Source organism: Stegostoma tigrinum, chromosome 1, assembly GCF_030684315.1.
Source record: "Stegostoma tigrinum isolate sSteTig4 chromosome 1, sSteTig4.hap1, whole genome shotgun sequence".
Lineage (NCBI taxonomy): Eukaryota > Metazoa > Chordata > Chondrichthyes > Orectolobiformes > Stegostomatidae > Stegostoma > Stegostoma tigrinum.
The window spans coordinates 174,412,915-174,440,493 of record NC_081354.1 but is presented as its reverse complement, the minus strand read 5'-3'; positions in this window follow the sequence as shown (position 1 = coordinate 174,440,493).

Below are 27,579 nucleotides of genomic sequence, written 5' to 3'. Positions count from 1 at the left end.
GTTTCGGGCCTAGACCCTTCATCAGAAAAGGGGGATGGTGGGAGGGTTCTGAAATAAATAGGGAGGGGGGCGGAGGTGGACTGAAAATGGACAGAGGAGAAGATAGGTGGAGAGGAGAGTATGGGTGGGGAGGTAGGGAAGGGATAGGTCAGTCCAGGGAGGACGGACAGGTCAAGAGGGCAGGATGAGGTTGGTAGGTGGGAAATGGAGGTGCGGCTTGAGGTGGGAGGAGGGGATAGGTGAGAGGAAGAACAGGTTAGGCAGGCGAGGATGACCTGGGCTGGTTTTGGGATGCAGTCGGGGAGGGGAGATTTCGAAGCTGGTGAAATCCACATTGATTTGGAAAGAATTCTGAGGGATAGGATTTATGACTATTTGGAAAAGCATAGTGTGATTAAAGGGAGTCAACATGGCTTTGTGAGGGGCAGGTCATGCCTTACAAATCTTATTGAGTTCTTTGAGGAAGTCACGAGACAGGTTGATGATACCATTGGGCTGCAGGGTTCCCAAGCGGAATATGAGTTGCTGTTCTTGCAACCTTCGGGGGGCATCATTGTGGCACTGCAGGAGGCCCAGGTTGGACATGTTGCCTAAGGAATGGGAGGGGGAGTTGAAATGGTTCGCAACTGGGAGGTGCAGTTGTTTATTGTGAACCAAGCATCAATGGTCTGCAAAGTGGTCCCCAAGCCCTCGCTTGGTTTCCCCAATGTAAAGGAGGCCACACTGGGTACAGCGGATGCAGTATACTACATTGGCAGATGTGCAGGTGAACATCTGCTTGATGTGGAAAGTCATCTTGGGGCCTGGGATGGGGTTAAGAGAGAAGGTGTGGGGTCAGGTGTAGCACTTCCTGTTGTTGCAGGGGAAAGTGCCGGATGTGGTGGGGTTGGAGGGGAGTGTGGAGCAGACAAGGGAGTCGCGGAGAGAGTGGTCTCTCCGGAAAGCAGACAAGGGTGGGGTTGGTAAAATGTCTTGGGTGGTGGGGTCGGATTGTAGATGGCGGAAGTGTCGGAGGATGATGCATTGTATCCGGAGGTTGGTGGGGTGGTATGTGATGACTGGGGGATTCTCTTTTGGCGGTTATTGTGGGGGCGGGGTGTGAGGGAAGGATTGCGGGAAATGCGGGAGACATGGTCAAGGGTGTTCTCTACCACTGCGGCGGAGTGGGGGGGGAGGGGAGTTGCAGTCATTGAAGAACGAGGACATCTGGGATGTGCGGGAGTGGAATGCCTCATCCTGGGAGCAGATGCAGCGGAGGCAAAGGAATTGGGAACAGGGGATGGAATTTTTGCAGGAAGGTGGGTGGGAGGAGGTGAATTCCAGGTAGCTGTGGGAGTCAGTGGGCTTGAAATGGACATCGGTTTGTAGCTGGTTGCCTGAGATGGAGACAAACAGGTCCAGGAAGGTGAGGGATGTGTTGGAGATGGTCCAGGTGAACTTGAGGTTGGGGTGGAAGGTGTTGGTAAAGTGGATGAACTGTTTGAGCTCCTCTGGGGAGCATAAGGTGGTGTCGATACAGTCATCAATCTTTCGAAGGTCACTTTTGAGGTACTGTTCACAGTTCTGGTCACCCTGATATCGCGAGGATGTTGTTAAACTGGAGACTGTTCAGAAACATCTTGCCAGGATGTTGCCGGGACTGGAGGATTTGAGTTATAAATACAGGCTTGATAGGCTGGGTCTTTTTTCACTATAGTGTAGGAAATTGAGGGGTGAACTTATAGAGGTTTATAAGATCATGAGGGGTATAGATGAAATGAATAACAAAGGTCTTTTCCCTCAAGGGTATATTTTTCAGGTGAGAGGAGAATGATTTAAAAGGGACCTGAGGGGTAACCTTTTCACACACAGGGTGGTTCATATGTGGAATGAAATGATGTAGGAAGTGGTAGGTGCAGTTACAAAATTTAAAAGACATTTGTACAGGCACATGAATAGGGAAGCTTGGGGTCATGAGTTCAAAGTGAGAGGAGGAAGGTTTAAGGGAGATATGCGAGGAGCGTTCTTTACGCAGAGGGTGGTGGGTGCCAGGACCACGTTGCCAGCGGAGGTGGTAGACACAGACACGTTAGCATCTTTCAAGATGTATCTGGACAGGTACATGGATGGGCAGGGAGCAAATGGACACAGACCCTGAGAAAATAGATGACAGGTTAGACAGAGGATCTTGATCAGCGCAGGCGTGGAGGGCCGAAGGGCCTGTTCCTTGCTGTAATTTTCTTTGTTCTTTGTTCTTTGTTTAGAGGGTTATAGGCCAAATGCAGGTAAGCAAGACTAGTTTAGTTTAGGAAACTTATATGGAGCAGATGCTCAGCCTTAGCAGTTATTTCACCAATTGTGCAGCTCCTTTCTTCAGTTGTGTAAAGGTCTCATCTGAGTGCACAGAGACACTGATTTCCTGTCAGACAGTTGGAGTGAGTGCTCTGAATATTTAAGTACCCATTTCCCCACCTGCAGACAGCTCGTTCTGACACATCCCTGCCAAGATCTGAACATTTCAAGCTCCTCTGTCTGCTGGCTTCCTTTGTCAATGTCAACAGGGGAAACAGTGATGCAACGGTAATGTCGGTGGGCTAATTGGCCCGAGATCCAGAGTAATACACATGGGGTCGTGGAGGGGGTAGTGTGATGGTAATATTACTGGGATAGTCAACCAGAACCCAAGGGTAATGATTCCGGGACCATGGATTCAAGTCTTACCCCGATCTTAATAAAATCTGGCATTGACATCAGTAATAGCGACGATGAAGCTATCACCCATGGTCCACTAATGTCAGTCTGGAAATTTGCCATAATTACCTGATCTGGCCTATATGTGACTCCAGGCATACAGTCAAAGTGGCTGACTCTCGACTGTCCTCTGATGAAGCCCGGAAAGACACACAAAACAAGGGCAAAGAACAACAAATGCCGCTCTGGCTGACATCCCAGGGAAGAATTATATTTTCAAAAAACAAACACATGCTCTTGTTGTTTATTGTTGCTGTTTGAAACAATAGCATATCTTCATGGCATCTAAGCTGATCAGTCCCAATACTAAAACTAATACTCCAGTCAAACAAAACTCAGAGCAAGCCTGCGATCAAGGGACCACAAATGGGTGAATGTTGCAACTGTGCCATCTTTTAAGAAGAAATTGGACGTGATCCTGAACAGGAAGCAGGTGGAATGTCCCAGCTTTCACGCTGAGCAGGAGGGAAGTAAACCCAACTGTCTGGAACACATTACCAGAAAATGGAATCAATTAAAGCAAGGTGAGGGAGCTTGTCATCCTGCTTACACTTCAGAATTATTTCATAAACTAAAATAATACTCAAGCACTGAGTCTCGTCTGGAGCAGGATAATTTTGAGTATCTCAACTATGCAGCAATGCAGAGGATAAATTGTTGGGAGCATCTATGTTACCATGGCAACAACAAGGTTGCCCAGATACTAGTTTTGATTTTGCTACTCTTGAATGTGGAATGGGAAAAGAAAATTTGACAAAGTGCATTGGAGGCTTGCAACAGACAGCTTGCAAAACCATATTTCTTCAGAATTTATACAATCTCTTGACACAGATGAATAGCCCTCACTAAAGCAGCAAAGTAAAGAGGCACCGCTTACACTTTGGCTGACAGTGGTTATGAAGCTCAAGGTCAGGAAGGCTTGTTTTCATGCAGGCTACCTGTGCATCTTTCTTGCAGTGCAGTTAACTCTTAGCCAGCTGATACATTCAGAAAACAAAGCCATTTCTGTGTGTGTTTGCTTTATACCTCATATATTGTGACAATGTCAGACCCGTGAACACCTCAGTGCTGTAGTCACCTAAGCATGATTTTATTGCTGTTGTACCCCTGTTATTGGACTGTTTTATCAAGACTGGAGGTAGAGAATGAGGAAAGACAACAGGAGGTGCTGCATTACAGCTTGTTTCGATGAGTGCAATTCCAAAACCACCCAGGAAACTCAACAACTTCCAAGACAAAACGGCCTATTTTATCAACCCCACCAATCTCCACTGGCATATAGTGTGTACTATATACAAGATGTACTGCAGCAACTCTCCTCTGACAGTATTTTCCAAAAACTGTACTGTTACCAAGGAGGGTACAGGCAGGAGATGGTTCGGAACTCCAGCGCCCTGCAAGTTTCTCTTCTAAGCCCTTCCTCATGCTGACTTGGAACAACATCATTGTCGCGAGATCAAAATCCTAGAACTCCCTCACTAATAGTATAGATGTTGAACCTAAGTGAGATGGACTACAGCATTTCAGAAAGCAATGCCCCACAACGACCACCTTCTGAAGGAAAATTAGGGATGTGTAACGAAGGATGGCCTTGCTAGGGACATTCACATCCCAAAAGCGAACGAAATAAAAAAAGCTGCAGCCACATCGAGACCAGTTGCAGGCTTACCTTACTATTTATCCTGAAAAAAATGAAAGAAAAGGAGACATAGATTATGAATGCAATCTAGCAAAAAATGCTGATAAAATAGACTGTAAAAGCTTCTACAAGTACATATGAAGGAAATATGGATTCATTCGAGGCAGAGCCAGAAAAATGACAGGGAAGCTAAATAATTACTCTTCCTCCATTTTCATAAAGAAACATACAACAATCTTCCTGGGAGAATGAGAAAATGTATGGAAATTAGTATTAATAAAAAGCTTACAAAATTGTTGGAGTGTATACTCAGAGAGGGGTAACTGAACACCTCAAAAATTTTCAGTTAATCAGGGAGAGCTAGCATGGATTCATGACATGTAGGTCATGCCTGATATACCTTATTAAATGTATTCAGATTCAGATTTAGTTTTTATTGTCGCTTGCACTCAAGTATAGGAGTACAGTGACAAGTGTATAAAGTCACCATTACCAGCAGCATGTTAGATACAAAGGTAAACTTGGTACAAAATCTTAGATTTAAAAACAGAAAAATAAAGAAATAAGTTAAAAAGTTCATCATTAAAGTTCTTCTTCAGAATTTAAAAATTACAGTCCTTTCTTAAGCTATGGGCCTGCAGACATTCCAAGCTGGGCTGTCCCTGAGAGGGCTCACTCTCTCCAGTGCTGGAGATGCCATCGCCCACGCTGGGGTATGTCCTGCCATCAGGCTGGCTAGCCACAATGTCGCCAACTGCTCCTTCACTGCCTGCTGCCATCAGGCTCACATTGGGCCAAGCTCCACCATGCTCCTTCACTGCCTGCTGCCATCAGGCTCACATTGGGCCCAACTCCTCCACACTCCTTCACTGCCTGCTGCCATCAGGCTCACATTAGGCCAAGCTCCACCATGCTCCTTCACTGCCTGCTGCCATCAGGCTCACATTGCGCCCAGCTCCTCCACACTCCTTCACTGTCCTTACCTCCGTGACTGAGCTGTCTATACAAGGTGAGTAAAAGAACACTAAAAATCTTTAAAAAAGACAAAACAAAAGAAAAAACAGAGGAAATGAAATGAGAAATGAAGAAAAGATGAAAAGCAAATGGAATGGACAAAATTTGGGCTCAAGAGCCTGGATGCTGCCTACTCTGCCACCGCAATTTGGATATTGAAGAGGTGACTAAGGTAGTAGGCAGGAGAATTTCTATGGATGTTGTTTGTATGGATTTCCAGCAGGAGTTTAACAAAGTCCTACATAAATGACTATTAAGTAAGGGAGAAGCCCCGGAAATTGAGGGCAAATTATTGACTTGCCTAGGAAATTTGTTGAGCGACAGGTGACAGAAAGTAGGGATAATGCCCAGCTACTCAGATTAGTGAGCTATAATCAGTGGCATCCTGCAAGGATCTGTGCTAGGGCCACAATTATTAACATTATTTATTAATGACATCGCTAGTGGATAGATAACCACATTAGCTGATGACACAAGGGTGTATGGTACTGCAAGTAGTGTAGATTTTATCATAAAGTTGCAAAGGGTGTTTGATAGATTGGTGAAGGGGCAAAACTGTTGCAGCTGGAGTTCAATGCAAGCAAGTGTGAGGTTATACCATTCTGTCAGAGAAATGATAGATCAGGGTATTTTGTAGATGATGTTAAATACAGTGGCTATCCGAAGAGATTTGGGGGTTCAGGTGCAGAGAAATTTAAAATGCCATAAGCAGAATCACACAATAAGCGACAAGGAGAATAACAGTGCAGATGTCCTGCAGCAGTTATACAAAACCCCAATTAGACCCCATTTGGAGCACAGTGAGCAGATTTGGCACCACCGCCCAGGAAGAATATATTGGCCTTGGAGGGAGTATAACTTTGATTTATAAGAATTATTCTTGGACTTTGGGGGTTACATTATGAGGACACACTATACAAATATACAGGCTTGTTTTCTCTAAATTTAGAAGGTTAAGGGATAATCTGAATGAAATCTTCAAGCTATTCAGAGGAAAAGACAGGGTGGATACATACAAGCACTAGTTGGAGATTCTAGAACGAGGAGGCATAGCCAGAAAGTTAGGGCCAGATCATTCAGCAAAGATGTTAGGAAGAGCAAAGGACAGTAGAGATTTGGTACATTTTACAACAAAAAGCAATTGATACCAAATCAGTTATTAGTTTTAAATCTGAAAATGATTTTTTTTGTTAAGTGAAGGTGTTAAGGGACATAGGCCAAAGGTGGTAAATAGAGTGAAGCCACAGATCAGCCACGATCTCAATGAATGGCAGAAGAGGGTCAAAAGGCCGAATGGCCTACTCCTATGTTCCTATGATAATTGAGTGCTTTCAGGTTGTGTTGGATAAATGAATATACCCATAGTTATAGTCCCCGGGAACAGACAGTCTACATCCCACAGTGTTGAAAGAAGTGCCTACAGAAACAGTCTTCCAAAATCCATAGTTGGGCAATGATTCCTGCAAATTGGAAGCTAATAGACATTCCCAACTAATTTGTAAAGGAGTAAAAAAGAAAACAGGGAATTATAGAACTATCAGCCTTACATTAGCAATAGAATTTAATACTTTCCTGATAACATACATGATAAATGCATACTTGGATAAAAATGATCTGACTGTCACAGTCAGCATGGATTTTGAATGGAAAATCAATTCTGATGAACATCCAAGTTTTTTGACAATGTTGCTAAAAGAAAATTGTCAAAGCAGAATTGATTAATGTAAAATGCTTGGATTTTCAGATGACATTTAACCAATGTTCCTCACCGTAGGGTTGGTTAGCAAAATTAAAGCACTTGGAACAGAGGCAACGTTCTGGCATGGACTAATGATTGACTAACAGTTATCATAGAGTGTTTAATAAATGGGTCATTCTCACTTTGGCAGACTACCACTAGTTGGGTCTTGCTAGTATCACTCCTTGGATCCCAGCTATTCACATTGTACATCAATGATTTGGACGTGGGCATCAAAAGTAATATTTCCAAATTTGCAGATGATTTAAGTCTAAGAAGGAATGTGTGCTGTGAGGAAGATGTGAAGCAGACTAAGGAAGACTTGTACAGGCATTGTGACAGCACATGGCAGACTAAATATGACATGGAAAATTGTGAGATGTTACGAGGAACAGATGTCCCGCGTGTTTCTTGAATGGTGCAAGGTTGGAAAGTGTGGATGTATAAAGGGACCCAGGTGTCCTTGTTGAATAATCCAACCTGCAGGTGTGGTTGTTTCAGCAAGCTATTAGGAAGGCAGGAGGAAGGTCCATGTAGCACTGCAGGAAGATGATCAATACAACAGTTCAGGAGGAAGGTCAATGATCTTCTGTGTTCTGCAAGGTCAAGTACACATCTTCTCATTGCGGCTTCACACTCACAGAGCCAGAATTCACTCTAACTCTGCTATGTGTCACAAACTCTCTCGGGCTACAATCCTGATTGTTGTGTGAATCAATATTCATTTAACGGTTCTCCTCCACATTATCCTGCCAAACACCTAAACCTTCCTGCCCTCGGCCACAGCTGATGTCTCTAACTCCTAGTTCTAATCCGGAACTGCTTGCACTTGATCTTCTGGACTGAAAATAACATGAAACGTACACAGGTTGGCAAACGAGAACAAAGAGCAAAGAAAATTACAGCACAGGAACAGGCCATTCAGCCCTCCAAGCCTGCGCTGATCCAGATCCTCGACCTAAACCTGTCACCTATTTTCCAAGGATCTGTATCCCTCTGCTTCCTGCCCATTCATGTATCTGTCTAGATACGTCTTAAATGATGCTATCGAACCCACCTCTACCACCTCCACTGGCAGTACACTCCAGGCACCCACGACCCTCTGCGTAAAGAACTTTCCACGCATATCTCCCTTAAACTTTTCTCCTCTCACCTCGAAATCATGACCCCTAGTAATGGAGTCCCCCACTCTGGGAAAAAGCTTCTATATACCCACGCTGTCTGGATCTCTCATGATGTTTTAGACCTCACTCAGATCCCCCCCTCAATCTCCTTCTTTCTAATGTAAATAATCCTAATCTATTCACCCCCTCTTCACAGCTAGTGCCCTCCATACCAGGCAACATCCTGGTGAACCTCCCCTGCACCCTCTCCAAAGCATCCTCATCCTTTTGGTAATGTGACGACCAGAACTGTATGCAGTACTTTAAACGTGGCCGAACCAAAGTCCTATACAACTGCAACATGACCTGCCAACTCTTGTACTCAATACCCGGTCCGATGAATGAAAGCATGCCATATGCCTTCTTGACCACCCTATTGACCTGCATTTCCACATTCAGAGTATAATGGACCTGAACACCCAGATCTCTCTGTGAATCAATTTTCCCCAGGGCTTTTCCATTTACCACATAGTTTGCTCTTGAATTGGATCTTCCAAAATGCATCACCTTGCATTTGCCTGAGTTGAACTTCATCCGCCATTTTTCCACCCAACTCTCCAATCTATCTATATTCTGTTGTATTCTCCAACAGTCCCTTTCACTATCTGCAACTCCACCAATCTTAGTGTCATCTGCAAACTTGCTAATCAGACCATCTCTACCTATCTCCAGGTCATTTATTTATATCACAAACAACAGTGGTCCCGACACGGATCCCTGTGGAATACTACTGGTCTCTAACTCCCATTTTGAGAAACTCCCTTCCACTACAGCTCTCTATTTCCTATTGCTCAGCCACTTCTCTATCCACGTAGCGAGTACACCCTGGACTCCATGCACCTTCACTTTCTCCACAGCCTGCCATGGGGAACCTTATCAAACACCTTACTGAAGTCCATGTATATGACATCCACAGCCCTTTCTTCTCATCTATCAACTTTGCCACTTCCTCAAAGAATTCTATCAAGTTGGTAAGACATGACCTGTCCTTCACAATACCACACTGCTGATCACTAATAAGCCCACTTTCTTCCAAATGTAAATAGATCCTATCCCTCAGTATTTTCTCCAGCAGATTCCCTACCACTAACATCAGTCTCACTGGTCTATAATTACCTGGATAATCCTTGCTATCCTTCTTAAACAAGGGGACAACATTAGCAACTCCCTAGTCCTCCAGGACCTCACCCATGCTCAAGGATGCTGCAAAGATAGGTGTTAAGGCCCCAGCTATTTCCTCACTTGCTTCCCTCAGTAACATGGGATAGATCCCATCCCGACCTGGGACTTGTCCACCTCAATGCCTTTTAGAATATCCAATACTTCCCCCCTCCTTATGCCAACTTGACCCACAGTAATCAAAGATCTATCCCTAATCTCAACATCCATCATATCCCTCTCCTCGGTGAATACTGACACTCATTTTCTCTCACTCTTCACATAACTTCCTTCCTTTGTCCTTGAGTGGGCCAACCCTTTCTCTAGTTACCCACTTGCTCCTTATGCATGAATAAAAGGCTTTGGGATTTTCCTGAACTCTGTTTGCTAAAGATATTTCATGATCCCTTTTAGCCCTCTTCATTCCTTATTTCAGATTGGTCCTAGTTTCCTGAAGTTCTTCTAAAGCTTTGTCTGTTTTCAGTCACCTAGACCTTATGTATGCTTCCTTTTTCCTCTTTGCTAGTCTCACAGTTTCACCTGTCATCCATGGTTCCCTCATCGTGCCCTTTCTATCCCTCATTTCCACAGGGACGTGTCTGTCCTGCACGCTGATCAACCTCACTTTAAAAGCCTCCCATATATCAAATATAGATTTACTGTCAAGCAGCTGCTCCCAATCCACATTCCTCAGCTCCTGCCAAATGTTGCTACAGTTGGCCTTCCCCCAATTTAGTACTCTTCCTTTAGGACGCCTCTCGTCTTTGTCCATGAGTATTCTAAAACCTACGGAATTGTGATCACTATTCCCAAAGTAATTCCCTACTGAAACTTCAACCACCTGGCCGGGCTCATTCCCCAACACCAAGTCCAGTATGAACCCACTCCGAGTTGGACTATTTATGTATTGCTCCATAAAACCCTTTCCTGCTCCTTACAAATTCTGTTCAATTTAAACCCCTAACTGAAGTGAATCCCATTCAATGTTGGGAAAACTAAAATCTCCCATCACCACCACCCTGTTGCTCCCACACCTTTCCATTATCTGTCTACATATTTGTACCTCTTTCTCACACTCACTGTTGGGAGGCCTGTAGTACAGCCCCAGCATTGTTACTGCACCCTTCCTATTTCTGAGCTCTACCCATATTGCCTCACAGCTCGAGTGCCATCCTTCAGCACGGCTGTGATATCCTTTTTGACCAGCAATGCAACTCCTCCAAATCTTTTACCTCCCTCTCTATCCCACCTGAAGCACCTATATCCTGGGATATTTAGTTGCCAATCTTGCCCTTCCCTCAACCAAATCTCAGTAATAGCAATAACATCATTCTTCCAGGTACTAATCCAAGCCCTAAGTTCATCTGCCCTACCTACTACACTTCTCACATTGAAACAAATGCACCTCAGACCACCTGTCCCTTTGCATTCATCATCTGCTGTCTGCCTACTCATCCCATTTGTCACACTGACTCCATTATCTCATTCATTACACGCTTTAGTTACTACCTCCTTACTGTCCAGTAACCTCCTCATTTGGTTCCCATCCTGCTGTCACATTAGTTTAAACCCTCCCCAACAGCATTAGCAAAAGTAGTTCCTAGGACTTTGGTTCCAGTCCTGCCCTGGTGTAGAACATCCCAGCTCCCCAGAACTGGCCCCAGTGCCCCAAAAATCTGAACATCTCCCTCCTGCACCATCTCCCAAGCCACTCATTTATCCTGCCTATTCATTCACAAAGTCAGGAGGTATGGGATACAGGGTGATTTGTCTGTCTGGATTCAGAATTGGTTGGCTGACAGGAGGCAGAGCGTGGTTGTGGATGGTAAGTATTCTGCCTGGAGGTCAGTGCTGAGTGGTGTCCCACAGGGCTCTGTTCTTGGGCCTCTGCTCTTTGTAGTTTTTATAAATGACTTGGATGAGGAGGTTGAGGGGTGGGTTAGTATGTTTGCTGATGACACAAAGGTTGGAGGTGCCGTTAATTGTATTGAGAGCTATTGCAGGCTTCAGCGAGACATTGACAGAATGCAGAGCTGGGCTGAGAAATGGCAGATGGAGTTCAACCTGGATAAATGTGAAGTGAAGCATTTTGGAAGGTCGAACTTAAATGCTGAATATAGGATTAAAGGCAGGATTCTCGGCAGTGTGGAGGAACAGCGGGATCTTGGTGTTCAAGTGTATTGCTCCCTCAAAGTTGCCACCCAGGTGGATAAGGTTGTTAAGAAAGCATATGGTGTTTTGGCTTTCATTAACAGGGGGATCGAGTTTGGAGAGCTGTGAGGTTTTGCTGCCGCTCTACAAAACCCTGGTGAGACCACACTTGGAATATTGTGACCAGTTCTGGTCGCCCTATTATAGGAAAGATGTGGAGGCTTTGGAGAGGGTGCAAAGGAGGTTTAGCAGGATGCTGCCTGGACTGGACGGCTTGTTTTACGAGGAGAGGTTGACTGAGCTTGGACTTTTCTCTCTGGAGAGAAGGCGGAAGAGAGGTGACCTGATCGAGGCGTACAAGGTAATGAGAGGCATGGATAGAGTCGATAGCCAGAGACTCTTCCCCAGGGCAGGGTTGACTGCCACGAGGGGTCATAGTTTTAAGGTGTTAGGAGGAAGGTATAAATGAGACATCAGAGGGAGGTTCTTCACCCAGAGAGTTATGAGTGCATGGAATAGTTTACCAGTGGTAGTTGTGGAAGCGGAGTCATTAGTGACATTTAAGCGACTGCTGGACATGCACATGGACAGCAGTGAATTGAGGGGAATGTAGGTTAGGTTATTTTATTTTTGGATTAGGATTATTCCACGGCACAACATCATGGGCCGAAGGGCCTGTACTGTGCTGTATTTTTCTATGTTCTATGTTCTTTCACTTCTACCCTGACTAGCACATCACACTGGTAGCAATCCTGAGATTGCTCCCTCTCAGGTCCTACTTTTTAACTTGGTTCCTAACTCCCTAAATTCTGCTTGTAGGGCGTCATCCCAATTATTACTTATATCATTGGTGCCTATATGCACCATGACAACTGGCTATTCACCCTCCACCTTCAGCATGTCCTGCAGTTGATCTGAGACATCCCTGACCCGTGCACCTGGGAGACAACATGCCATTTTGGGAGTCTCGTTTTCGAACACAGGACTGCGTATCACTCGCCATTACAACTGAATCCCCTATGACTATAGCCCTTCCACGCTTTTTCCCGCTCTTCTGTACAGCTGGGTCAGCCATGGTGCCACGAACTTGGCTACTGCTGCCTTCCCCTGGTGAGCCATCTCCCCCGACAGTATCCAAAGCAGCGATAACAAAGTGTGAAGGTGGATGAATGCAGCAGGCCAACCAAGCAGCATCTCAGGAGCACAAAAGCTGATGTTTCGGGCCTAGACCCTTCATCAGAGCTCTCTGATGAAGGGTCTAGGCCCGAAACATCAGCTTTTGTGCTCCTGAGATGCTGCTTGGTTGGCCTGCTGCATTCATCCACCTTCACACTTTGTTATCTTGGATTCTCCAGCATCTGCAGTTCCCATTATCACCAGTATCCAAAGCAGTATATCTGTTTTGGAGGGAGATGACCACAGGGGACTAAACGTCAATGTTCAAGCCAGTGAGTCTGCATAAGACAAAATAATAAGCTATACAGAGGCTGGCAGCCTGCAAGTAAGCAAAGACTAAATTAATGTTAAACAAACAAACTAAGCCGTAAGATGAAATATGTGTGGTTTCCTCTGTGCAAAGTAACCTGGCAGAAGTACATGAGTTATAGATGCCCATCAACTCCAAAGTAAAGGTGTTGAAGGGGTGAAGTGGTGCCTGAGTTGCTGTGACAGTGGGCATGGTGATCTGCTGGGACTGGTGGTTTGCCAATGCCAACTTGCATGGATGTATTTTCGAGGAGGATGGAGGAAGTTGTCTGTGGAGCATGCAATGATTGTGTTCTGAAGGATAATGGTCGGGACAAGCCTTGAGGAAAAGGGCTGTGATGCTCGGATGGAGCTGACAAGCATGCCTTCATTTCTGCTCTACTACCAAACCCACCCTCCTAACCCATATTACACAATTCCAAATGTAGAGGTCAAGTAGCGGAGGATGTGAAAGGAGTTCAGAACGCTGTATCCTTTCAACATCTGAAGTTGACTTTGCCTAGTCAGCATGGGCTAGTCGGACTGAAGGATTTATTTCCGCACTCTATGCCTCTATGAATCTACGTTTGAGCAACAAGTATACTTGCACTGAGGTAAATAACTTTTAAAAAAAACTATAAATGGATGGAATACTACAGTAAACTTTGTAGGTATTTGAGGTGTATAATTTTCACCAGTTTATTGAGAGTACCAGCTGGTAAGGTGCTGATTAAAACACAGTTTGCTGTATTGCATATTTTGTAGCAATATGATTAAATTTTCATTGTGAACAGTGTTTTGCACCTTCCGATATCTTCACTGAAGTCTTCACTTCCGAGCCTTTGTATTTTACTGTAACATCAGCTTTGACTGGAAATTTTGGGCCATGTAGTATTTTCTAGATTTGAACATTTGCAGCGGCATTAAAAAAAAAGTTATTTCAAGTAAGGGTAAAGTGAGCATTCCTCTTTCATGAGATGAGGATTGTCTTTTAAACAAAAGAATTTTCAAACAATCAAAAGGGTTCATTCAGCAAACTTTTATCAGGCAAAGGGTTGCACTTATTTTTTTTAAATTCATTCATTCCCAGGATGAGAGCATTGCTGGCTAGGTAACATTTATTAGCCATCCCTCATTGTCCAGACGGCAGTTCAGAGTCAACCATGTTGCTGTGGGCCTGGAGTCACATGAAGGCCAGACAAGGTAAGGATGGCAGTTTCCTTCCCTAAAGGACATTAGCGAGCCAAGCGGATTTTTCCAACAAATAACAGTGGATTCACAGTCATTATTCGGCTCTTAATTCCAGATATTTATTGAATTCAAATTCCACTGTCTGCTGTGGCGGGATTTGAACACAGGTCCCCAGAACATTATTTGGGTCTCTGGATTGACAGTCCAACAGTGATGCCATGAGGCTATTGCCTCCCCATTTTCTAATTTTCCATAATGAAAGCCCAAAGGCACCCGTGATTTTCAACACTGACAATTATTTTCCCTTCCAACTACCAACTGTGATTATTTATTGTGAACAATTTTATTTCAGACCCTTTTCTTTTCATCTCAATAAAACAAACCAAATCTTTCTTTTCCCATTGAGTTTTGAGGTTTACGAATTTTAAAAAGTGCGTAAACAATGATCTTTTAAGTGTTTTACGAGATAGTCATAATTTTAAAGCACAGAAGAAAGCAATTGTGCTCATCATGGTGATGTCAGTTTTCTGAAGCAGTTAACCTTCTGATCCTAATTTCATGCTGTCTCCCTTTATCTTTATAAAAATTCATTTTCACGTACTAAACAATTCTGTCTTCAAACTTGGGTTAAATATTAGAACCATTGTCATGATTTCTTAAAAGAATAGAAGAAGCTTGACACTAATCAACCCCACAAAACTGATCTGCTATTTGATAAGATCATGGTTGGCCCTATCTTGCACCAAGCTCCACTTTCCTGCCTGAACCTTTCACTACCATATGTTCAGAGAACCCTAGACTGCTTACAGAATGGAAACAGGCCATTAAGCTTGTCAATTCCACAGCCATCCTCCGAAGAGCACCACCAACCACTTCCACCCCAAAACCCACTCCCTACCCTATTCTATCTCTGTAGTCCTCCTACCTGACATGCATATCTTTGGGCTGTGGGACGAAACTCACAGAGACATGGGGAAAATGTGCAAACTCCACACAGTCACCTGAAGTCGGAATCAAACCTGGGATGCCTAGCTCTTTGAGTCAACAGTGCTAACCACCAAGCCAACATGACTCCCTTGGAGATTAAAGTCTATCCAACTCAGTCCTGGATCATTTCAATGTCCCTGCCTCCAGCATTTGCAGTGGAAGAGTATTCCAAACACTATCGACTCTCTACAAGAAGAAACTTCCTGTCTGAAGTGACAGGCTTCATTTTTTCTTTGGAGCTCTTCCCCCAGTTCTGGATCCGCTTGAGGGGAAACAACTATTTAGTTTTGCTTTTATAAAGGTTCCCTCAAAGTTTTATATATTTCAATGAGTTTACCTTTCATTTTTCTAAACTCCAATGACTATCAGTCCAACCTACTCATATCTCCCTCATTAGTCAAACCCCTTATTCCAGTAATTACATAAGTAAAACATTTTTAAAACTGCTTTTAATGTAAGTATGTCTCTCCTGAAATAAGGAGAGCAGAACTGTACATATTTAATGTCCCAGATCCCATTGTTAGTGCTGTTGGGTGGAATCTTATAGAGGTCCAAATGACCTGGGCTATGATGAGAACTGTGACTGTTTGCCGTGTTATAGGAAGGATATTATTCAGCTGGAGTGGGTTCAGAGAAGAAATCCCAAAGTGTTGCCAGACATTGAGGGTTTGAGTTATAGGGAGAGGCTGGGGCTTTTGTCACTGGAGCATAGGAGGTTGAGGGCTGCCTTTATAGAAGCTTATAAAATCATGAAGAGTATAGATAAGGTGAATGGAAGGTGTCTTTTTCCTAGGGTGAGGGATTTCAAGACTATGGGTCAGATTTTTAAGGTGAAAGGAGAAAGATTTCAAAAAAGACATTCGGGACAATTTTTTTACACAGAATGATTCATGTGTGGAATGAACTCCCTGAGGAAGTGATGCGTGCAGGTACAGCTTCAATGTTTAAAAGCTATCGGGATGTGTACATAGAACATAGAACATAGAACAGTACAGCCCAGTACAATTCGGCCTACAGTGTTGTGCTGACCTATTATCTTACAGAGGTCAATTTACCCTGCATACCCTACATGTGCCTATCCAAGAGTCGTTTAAAAGTCTCTAAAGTATCTGACTCCACTACCACTGCCGGCAGCACATTCCACATGCCCACCACTCTCTGTGTGAAGAACCCACCTCTGACATCTCCCCTGTACCGTCCTCCAATCACCTTTAAATTATGTCCCCTTGTAATATCATTTCTGCCCTGGGAAAAAGTCGCTGACTATCCACTCTATCTATGTCTCTTATCATCTTGTACACCTCTATCAAGTCACCGCTCATCCTCTTCCCCCTCCAACGAAAAAAGCCCTAGCTCCCTCATCCTTTCCTCATAAGACCTGTCCTCCAATCCAGGCAGCAACCTGATAAATCTCCTCTGTACCCACTTGAAAGCTTCCACATCTTTCCTGTAATGAGGTGACCAGAACTGAACATAATATTCCAAGTGTGGTCTTTATAGAGCTGCAGCATAACCTCATGGCTCTTAAACTCAATTCCCCTGCCAATGAAAGCCAATACACCATGCACCTTCTTTAGAATCCTATCAACTTGCCTCACAACTTTGAGGGATCTATGCACGTGGACCCCAAGATCCCTCTGTTTCTCCAGATGGCCAAGAATCCGGCCATTAGCCCTGTAATCTGCATTCAAATTTCACCTTCCAAAATGAATCACTTCACACTTTTCTGGGTTGAATTCCATCTTCACTTCTTTGCCCAGCTCTGCATCCTGTCAATATCCTGTTGTAACGTACAACAGCCTTTCATGCTGTTCACAATTCCACCAAGAATAAGAAACACTTGGAGAGGTGTGGGCCAAACGCAGGCAAATGGGGCTAGTTTAGTCTGGGAACATGTTTAGTTCCTAAGTTGAAGCAAAGTCTCTGTTTCCACGCTGTATGACTATGTGTCTCAAGGACAGCTCAGTTTATTATTATGCAGCTTCCTACCTTACTGACATGAGCATACCAGATCCGAGAATTCTTGACATGGAAGGCAGAGTGTGTATCTGGAGACTTCACCTAACCATTTATTCAAAAGGCTTCCAAGTTGGGCACCTGGCACCAATCTTGCAGGGTGAAATTTGTGTGCACTGGTTATCCATCGACATTGGCATCCAACAAGTACCAACCTCTAAAATTTAGAAAGACGAGTAGTGGTCTGTTCAAAGTCTTCACGAAATTAACAGGAAAAGACAGGGTAGTGAAAGATAAGACGTAGCATGAACTGCTGATTGCGGGGTCAGAGATAACATAGTGTGGAGCTGGAGGAACATAGCATGCCAGGCAGCATCAGAAGAGCAGGGAAGCTGACGTTTCGGGTCGGGACACTTATTCAGAAACTAACTCCATTGGTTGTGATTTCTAGAACTGGGGTCTAAAAATTAGGGCAAGACTGTTCAGGAGAGATGTTAGGAAGCACTCCTATGCATAAAGGGTGATAGACATTTGGAAATCTTCTGCAAAGGGCAGTAAATGCTGGATCAGTTGTTAGTTTTGAATCTGAGATGGAAAAACTTTTGTTCAGCAAATGTTTTAAAGGATGTGGTCTTAAGGCAGGTATATGGATTTAGGGCACATGTCAACTATGATCTCATTGAATAGTACAACAGGCTTGAGGGATTGAACAGATTACTTTTGTTCCCATGTTCCTAAGGAGCTTCAATGAACATCTACAATCCACTAACAGGTTACTTTGGTACTTCAGTACTGCACCTCAGATTACATCAGCAACCAATGTGGAACATAGAACATGACAGCACAGGAACAAGCCCTTCAGCCCACCGTGTCTGTACCAACCCTGATGCCATTCTAAACTAATCCCATCTGCCTGCTCATGGTCCTATTCCTCTATTCTCTACCTATTCATGTATCTGTCTAAGTGCATCATAAACTTTGCTATTGTACTTAGTCTACCACCTCCCTGGCAGTACATGCCAGGCACTTACTTCCTCTGTGTAGAAAGCTTTCCTCACACATTTCCTTTATGTTTTTTCCAGGCTCCTAAAATTTGTTATTTCCAACATCGGAGAAAGTCTCTGGCCATCCACCCTACCCTTGCCTCATAACTTTACATACTTCTATCAGGTCACCCCTCGGCCTTCGATGCTCCAACAAAATCAATCCAAGTGTGATCAACCTCTCCTTATAACTAATCCAGGCAACATCCTGGTCAACTTCCTTTGACCCTCTCCAAAGTGTTCACATCCTTCCTATTGTGCAATGACCAGAACTTCACACAAATGCCCCTAATATGCTCCAACTAAAGTTTAATGCGGATGGAATCTGACTTGCCAATTTTTTTATCCTCAATGCCCGACCGATGTAGGTAAGCATGCCATGTAACTTCTTTGTCACCTTATCCAAATATCAATGTTGCTAAGACTCCTGCCATTTACTGTATACTTTCCTCTTGAATTTGAGCTATCAAGGTGTATTACCTCAGACTTGTTCAAACTAAATTCCATCTACTATTGTGCACTCACAGACGTACAGCCAGCTGATGGACTGGACCAGGGTGCACCTCTGGCCTTTTCACTTGCTCGCTTACCATTTCTTCACTTTGACCATATTTGGATGCTTACAGCATCCCTTTCTTGCCTTGCCTCTTTGCAATTTTCCCCATGAGTCAGACATACCACAGACACAATGCTACCGTCTTGCCTTGCCATTCAACTCAGCCACAAAGACACACATGGTTGTTCGTCGTCCTCAGTAAAGTCGAAGGAGATTGCCTTCAGTCAGGGAGTCATTAGTTCAAACACAGCCTTCAGTACTCGTCCAAGGGCTTCAACACAGTCAGCCAGCTACTCGGGGTAGTTAGAATCAGGTCCTTTCCGCCTAAGTGGTGAGGAGCTAAATGTTAGGTACCCAAACGCATGTTTTGGCTTTTTCCACCGTAAAGTGGGTTATTTCCTCTTGGACGAGGAGAGGCTGGTACTAAGGGAGATGAAAGTGGCTTTTGGTCCAGGTGGGATGAGTCCCAAGTGAGGGAGTAGCTCGTCCCTGCCGCCCTAACCTGTTCTTCCTCTCACCTATCCCCTCCTCCCACCTCAAGCCGCACCTCCATTTCCTACCTACTTCCTTTCCTAACTCATCCCATCCCCTTGAGCTGTCCGTCCTCCTCGGTCTGACCTATCCCTCCTTACCTCCCCACCCATACTCTCCTCTGCACCTATCTTCTCCTCTATCTGTCTTCAGTCCGCCTCCCCCTCTCTCCCCACTCCCCATCCTCCTTTCTGATGAAGGGTCTAGGCCCGAAACGTCAGCTTTTGTGCTCCTAACATGCTGCTTGGCCTGCTGTGTTCATCCAGCTCCACACTTTGTTATCTTGGATTCTTCAGCATCTGCAGTTCCCATTATCTCTGATCAGGGTTAATACGGTCAGGTTTCGGGTTGTGTGACTGCAAATGAAAGAAGATTTGAAGGTAATAGTGAGAGTGGCAATCAAGAGCCCTGGTGAGAGGTGGGCACAGGAGAAGAGTGTTGTGTGTGGTAGCAGAGAGAAGGCGGTGGCGCTTACACTGGCAGAGTGGAGAAGGTCATTGCACTATGTTGCTATCTGTTTTCTTCGGGAGAACTGGAGAACGAGGAGAGAACTGAACAAGATGGCAAACTTGGATGACAGTGCAGGGCCATGGCCTTCATTTTTCTGGTCCTGGGAACAAGAGATTCCCTCATCAACTCTACCCCATGTCCCTGCCCACACAGTGGATGGTCATTTCCCCCTGTTTGCCATAGCCATGGCATACCCCAGGATCTATACAAGCCAGCTCTGGGCTGATGGTGCATAGTTGGCTTTTAAACATGACACTGGCACCAGTAATGCTGGAAATTCTGGGATATCCTGGAGGTACCATGTTGTTTAGGAATGCCAAGTGTCAAAATGGGGTGAGAGTCGGGTCAGCAGGCACCTTGGGATCCGATTAAATAATTAATATGAGGAGAGCCTGATAAGATATATGCAAAGATGCAAGAGGGGATGGTGGCGTGGTGGTAATGTCATTGAATTTGCAATCTAGAGGCATGCGCTAATGCTCTGGATAACGGTTCAAATCTCACCACAGCATCTGTGGGATTTTATTATTTCAGGGGGGTTCAGTAGTTAGCACTACTACCTCACAGAGCTGGGAACTCAGGCTCAATTCCAGTCTTGCGTGACTATCTGTGTGGTGTTTGTATGTCCTCCCCGTGTCTGTTTGGGTTTCCTTCCACACTCCAAAGGTGTGTAAGCTAGGTGGTTTGGCTGTGGGAAATGTGGGCTTATCAGGAAAGGTTGAGGGAGGAGCCTGGGTGGTGTGCTTTTCAAAAGGTTGTTTACAGCCTCGATGAGTGGAAAGGCCACTATCTGCACTTTATTCTGTATCAATTGGTCTCGCAGTGAGAAATTCAACAAACCTGACAGCCAAAATGGATGTGACATGTAACATTAGCTATTATGGGGATAAAACGTCTCCCGATTTTGCACAACTATTTCATCTCTTTTGTGAGACAACCCTACTGCCTTTGGTCAAACCACATCCGTGTTATATAAATGCAGCTGACCTTTCATTTTGTCTAGCATTTAAGGAATGAAGTAAAACGTGCACTTTAAGCTAAGGGATCAGATTTGTTTTCTTAAATGCCAAGGGATGGGCTAGAGTCTAAAACAAGCCCAGCTCCATGTGATCCTGTTGTGCTGAATTACACTGAGCGGAAAAACACCGATCAGTAACAATGGTCCTACTTCCATTTGCTATTAAGTTCACAGCAGATCATAGTTTTTAGGCACTAAGAAAGTTGGTTTTCATTCAGTATTCCATGCCACACCGCACATCAATCTGATTGATCAAACAGAACACAGTCTTCACAGTGTGAATAATCAGGATCCTTTCAGTCAGCTTCACGTAATGGACAAGAGATTCTCAATCATATAAAGTATTGCTGTTCATATACAGTTGCTTCTGAGTTACGAGCAGGCACACTTCAGAACTTCACATCGCTACCTCTGATCGCAATTTACATCTCCCTGCCTTAAGCCGAATCTCAGGATTCATAGTTTACATGAGACATGGCACAGCATAACAAACTCCAAGCCAGAAACAGTAGCTGCTTCACCTCAAAGGACGGCTTTCAGGATTAAACATTGCAAAGCAACGACCAAGAGAACACCTGCACTGCTGCATTGACCTACTTGCTAAACTACTGTGTTGACATTCAATCTGCTCTGCTTCATTGACCTTCCCTCTGCTGGGGTGCTTTGACCTTCATTCTGCACTGTTGCAATGTCCTACTTGCTTCACTGCTGCATTCATCTTCCTTCTGCACTGCTGCATTGAACTACTTCCTGCACTGCTGCATTGATCTGCCTTCTGCACGGTTGCACTGGTCTACTTCCTGCACTGATTCCTTGACCTTCCTTCTGGAATGCTGCACCGACCTACTTCCTGCAATGCTGCATTGACCTTCCTTCTGCACTGTGGCAACTACCTTCCTTCTGCACTGCTACACTGACCTACTTCCTGAAATGTTGCACTGACCTTCCTTTTGCATTGCTGCATTGATCTTCTTTCTGCAGTACTGAATTGTCCTACTTCCTGCACTGCTGAATTGGTCTTTCTTCTGCACTGATGCATTGAGCTTCCTTCTGCACTGATGCACTGGCCTATTTCCTACATTGATTCCATGGCCTTCCTTTTGGGCTGTTGCATTGAACTACTTCCTGTACTGCTGCACTGAACTTCCATCCGCCTTGTTGTAATTACCTTCCTTCTGCACTGCTGCAGTGAACTTCCACTGCACTATTGCATTGACGTACTTGCTGCACTACTGTGTTGACATTCCACCTGCACTGCTGCATCGACCTACGACCGTCTCCACTACTGCATTGACCTTCCTTCTGCGAGACTGCATTGACCACCATCCCTCACTGCTGCATGGGTCTACTTTCTCCACTGCTGCATTGACCTTCCATTTTCACTGCTGCACTGACCTACTTCCTGCAGTGTTGCATTGAACTATTTGCTAAACTGCTGTGTTGACCTTCAACCTGCACTGCTTCATTGACATTCCCTCTGGTGTGCTGCATTGACTTTCCTTCTGCTCTGCTGCATTGACCTACTAACTAAACTGTTGTGTTGACATTCAATCGGCACTGCTGAATTAACTTTCCGTCAGCACGGTTGCACTGGCCTACTTTCTGCACTGCTGCATTGATCTTTCTTCTGCACTGCTTCATTGAACTACTTCCTACACTGCTGCATTGATGTTCCTTTTGCACTGCTGCACTGACCTTCCTTCTGGACTGTTTTATTGACCTTCTGACAGCATTGCTGCAATGACCTACTTCCTGCCAAGTTGCATTGGCCTTCCTTCTGCACAGCTGTACAGACCTTCCTTCTGCACTGTTGCACTGGCCTACTTACTACACTGATTCCATGACCTTCCTTCTGGATTGCTGTATTGACCTTCTTTCTGCACAGCTGCACTGAACCTCCATCTGCACTGCTGCATTGACCAACGTGCTTCTGCTCTGCTGCATTGACCTTCCATCAGCACGGCTGCACTGACCTACATCCTGCACTGCAGCGCTGACCTACTTTCTTCACTGCTGCATTAATCTTTCTTCTGCACTGCTGCACTGAACTATTTCCTGCACTGCTGCATTGACACTCCTTCTGCATTGCTGCATTCACCTACTACCTAAACTACTGTGTTGACATTCAATCGGCCCCACTAATTTGACCTTCCTTCTGCATTGCTGCATTGACCTTCCTTCTGCACCACTGCATTGACCTACTTCCTGCACTGCTGCACTGACCTTCTTTCTGCATTGCACTTTGAACTTCTTTCTGCACTGCTGCATTGGCCTGCTTCCTGTACTCTTGCATTGGCCCTCCTTCCTCATTGCTGCATTGACCTACTTCCTGTACTGCTGCTTTGACTTCCTTCTGCACTGTTGCACAGGCCTGCTTCCAGCACTGATTCCTTGACCTTCCTTCTGCGCGACTGTTGCACTGACCTACTTCCTGAACTGCTGCACTGACCTGCCTTCTGTGTTGCTGCATTGGCCTTCCTTCTGCACTGCAGCAATTACCTTCCTTCTGCACTGCAGCATTGACATTCCTCTGCACTGCTGTATTGAGCTACTTCCTGAAAAGCTGCAATGTCCTTCCATCTACACTGTTGCATTGACATTCCTTCTGCACTGCTGCATTGATCTTTCTTCTGCACTGCTGCACTGAACTATTTCCTGCACTGCTGCATTGACACTCCTTCTGCATTGCTGCATTCACCTACTACCTAAACTCCTGTGTTGACATTCAATCGGCCCCGCTGAATTGGCCTTCCATCTGCACTGCTGCATTGACCTGCATTCTGCTCAACTGCATTGACCTACTTCCTGCACTGTTGCATTGGCCTTCCTTCTGTATTGCTGCATCAACCTTTCTTCTGCACTGCAGCACTGGCCTACTTGCTTCACTGCTACATTGATCTTTCTTCTGCACCGCTGCATTGAGCTACTTCCTGCACTGCTGCATCGACCTTCCTTCTGCACTTTGCATGGGCCTACTCACTGCAATGTTGCACTGACCTTCCTACTGGACTGCTGCAATGATGTACTTCCTGAAAAGCTGCATTGACCTTCCATCTGCACTGTTGCATTGACATTCTTTCTGCACTGCTGCATTTACCTTCCTTCTGGACTGTTTTATTGACCTTCCGACAGCACTGCTGCCATTGACCTACTTCCTGCCATGTTGCATTGGCCTTCCTTCTGCACAGCTGCACAGACCTTCCTTCTGCACTGTTGCACTGGCCTACTTACTACACTGATTCCATGACTTTCCTTCTGGACTGCTGCATTGACCTTCCCTCTACTCTGTTTCATTGACCTTTCTTCTGCACTGCTGCACGGGCATACTTCTGCACTGCTGCATTGACCTTCCTCCTGCTCTGCTGCATTGACCTTCCATCTGCACTGCAGCACTGACCTACTTTCTTCACTGCTGCATTGATCTTTCTTCTGCACTGCTGCACTGAACTATTTCCTGCACTGCTGCATTGACATTCCTTCTGCATTGCTGCATTGACCTACTTGCTTCACTGCTACATTGATCTTTCTTCTGCACCGCTGCAATGAAATACTTCCTGCACTATTGCATTGACCTTCCTTCTGCATTGCTGCACTGGCGTACTTCCTGCACTGATTCCTTGACCTTCCTTCTGGATTGCTGCAATTGCCTATTTCCTGCAATGCTGCACCGACCTTTCTTATGCGTTTCTGCATTGACCTTCCTTCTGCACTGCGACATTGACATTCCTTGGCACTGCTGCATTGACATTCCTTCTGCACTGCTGCATTTACCTTCCTTCTGGACTGTCACTGGGCCTTCCTTATGCACTGCTACATTGACCTACGTCCTGTACTCTTGCATTGTCCTACTTTCTTCACTGCTGCATTGACCTTCCTTCTGCACTGCTGCACTGAATTACTTTCTGCTTTGCTGCATTGATCTTCTTCCTGTAACTGCTGCATTGATGTACCTTCTGCGCTACTGCATTGACCTTCCTTCTGCACTGCTGCACTGGCCTACTTCCTGTAATGTTGTACTGATCTTCAATCTGCACTGCTGCATTGATCTTCTTCTGGACTGTTGAACTGACCTTCCTTCTGGACAGCTGCATTGATCTACTTCTTGCACTGCTGCTTTGGCCTTCCAACTGCACTGCTGCATTGTCCTACTTTCTGCTCTGTTGCAATGACCTTCTTCTCCCGGCACCCAGCATTCAGCTTCATTTCTGAGGGCCCGTTGATAAAGTGACTAGGCTGCAGTAGCTATTCCATTTTGTTCAATTACTCTAACTCATTTCTCATTTAAAAAATTTTGTAATTCAGTTTGATCCATTGCCATCCTAACGTGCTGTGTTTGGTGGCTTGGCGTCCTGTGCCAACTGGCTGAAATAAAGACTGACTTGCTCTCCACCACCACATCTACTAACTCCTCCAGGTCCCTTACCACGCAGCAGCGTTGTTATTCTCCTTTCCCAGGATCATGGGTTTAGTGCTTGGAGTCTACGAACATAGTCTGAAGGGCAGGTCTTGGCTTGTAATATCTGCAGAGGTGTTACATTGAAATTTCAGACATAATGTCAGACATGTGTTCATTGAAAGGTCCTGACAGTGGCAGGTGCAGTGGCAAGTGGAAGATTACATAAGCCATAGTGGGCTGGTGTTGAATCTCACCTGACAAGATTGTTTTAACTACAATTGGGAATATTTCTCCCACCGACTCAGTGGCAGGAGCAGGCAGTTTGAATAATGAATCCAACATAGGCCCTGAAAGACATCTCAGAAATGAGGAAGGCCTTAAGGGTGATTGAGATAAGGGGAATTCATGTTATAACATTTCTAGGCAAAGATCATCAGCAAATGAGAGTCTAAATTATTCATTTCAATAATCATTGTCATCAACATTACCAAGTCCTGTACCATTAACATCCTATGATCACCACTGACCTTGAACCCAACGAGAACAGCTTCAACTATTCCTGATGTTTGAACACATCTTACCCAGTGATACTAATTGTGGTTACAAAAATTTAAAAAAATAAAAAGCAAGCCAGTCCAGAAAGAAACAAATATCCCTGAATCTGGTAATAGTTGAAGAGGTAATAATACCTTGTAGACAGAATGAATGTGTCGAATTTAGCACATTGAATGTCGGATTTTTGGCACCTTAAATTTGGACTATTTTCTGAGCTATTATTGCTGTTTCTTTTTAACTTCTGATGCTCCCTATGGTCTGTTGTTAGCATTAGTTGTATTCAAACTGATTTTGTCCTACTTGCCCTCTGTGTTTCTGCGGATCTGTGACTTGATAAATAATATAAATACAGCAACAGATATTTTGCATGTAGTTGCTAAGAACTGTTTGACTATTTATTTGGAACCATGCCTCACACGCTGGAAGTTATTCTGATATAGTACTTGGATTTATGCCATTCTTTGCTTTCTCTTCCCCCTGATTCTGGAGTTGGACAGAGTTGACAGAAGGTAAAATATCAGCATGAATGCTAAATAAGACACTTGCCCCTCAGCATACAGATATCGGCACTTATGTACAGCATGACATGTATTGCCGATCCCAAAGCATCAGAACAGGATAATTGCATCTAGGCTGTGAATTAACCCAACTCAGTTCATTTCTGCTCAATTGGCATGACCTTGTGATTATTGCTTCAGCTCTTAGGGAGTACAAAAAGGAAACTGTATGCTATTAACTCATCATTAGCTGACAATATAAAACACACACGACAAGCAAACAGTTATGATCCATATCTTTCATAAAGTTCCTTGGACAATATATAAAAAGTATTGAAAATCAGGAATCTCCACAGACAACACCCGATCTGCTTTACTGTAATCTGTTCATGAATGAAGATTTTGGATCTTTTGGTGCAGGGGGCCAGAACAAGGCAGGGTAATATTAAAAAAGTAGAGCTAGTTCTGTTGGCTGGTTTGGTAATGCAGACCGACACCAACAGTGCAAGTTCCATACTCACAGATCTGTGGTCACCATGCCTCCCCAACCCTGCTCTCTGCCAGTGGTGTGGTGACCTTCAGTTTAAATTCACCACCATAGGATCATGTAATTCTACAACACAGAAGGAAGGCATTTGACCCATCATGCCTGTGTCAGTTGCTGAAAGAGCTACCCGGCTAGTCCCATTCTCCAGCCCCACTTTCATAGCCCTCTAATTCCATCACTTTAAAATATACACCCTGCTATCTTATCAAACCTCCTTTGGAATCCATCTCCGCCACTCACCAACACATTCCAAATCTTAACAGCTCTCTGAGGAAAGAAGTTTCTCCTCATCTCACTCCCAGGTCTCTTGTTGACAATCTTGAAACTGCAATCCCTTAGTTACTGACATATCAACTGCTGGAAACAGAATATACTTCTTTACCCTGTCTAAATTGTTCATAATTATGAACATCTCAATAAGGCCTCCTCTTAATGTCCTCTGCTCCAAGGAGAATAAGCTCAATCTCTCCAACCTTTCCTTGTACATAAAATCCCTCATTCCTGGGGCCATTCTATAAAATTTCCTTTGAAGTCTCTCCTGGGCTTTAACAGCCTTCATTAAATAAGATGCCCAGCACTGAACACAATACTCCAGGTGTGGTCTGACCAATGATTTGTAGAGATGTAACATAACTTCCTTGTTTTTACACTCTAAACTTTTATTTATAAATCCAAGAACCCTATAAGCATTGTTTTAAAATAACTATCTCAAATTTCCTGGTCACCATTAGAGAA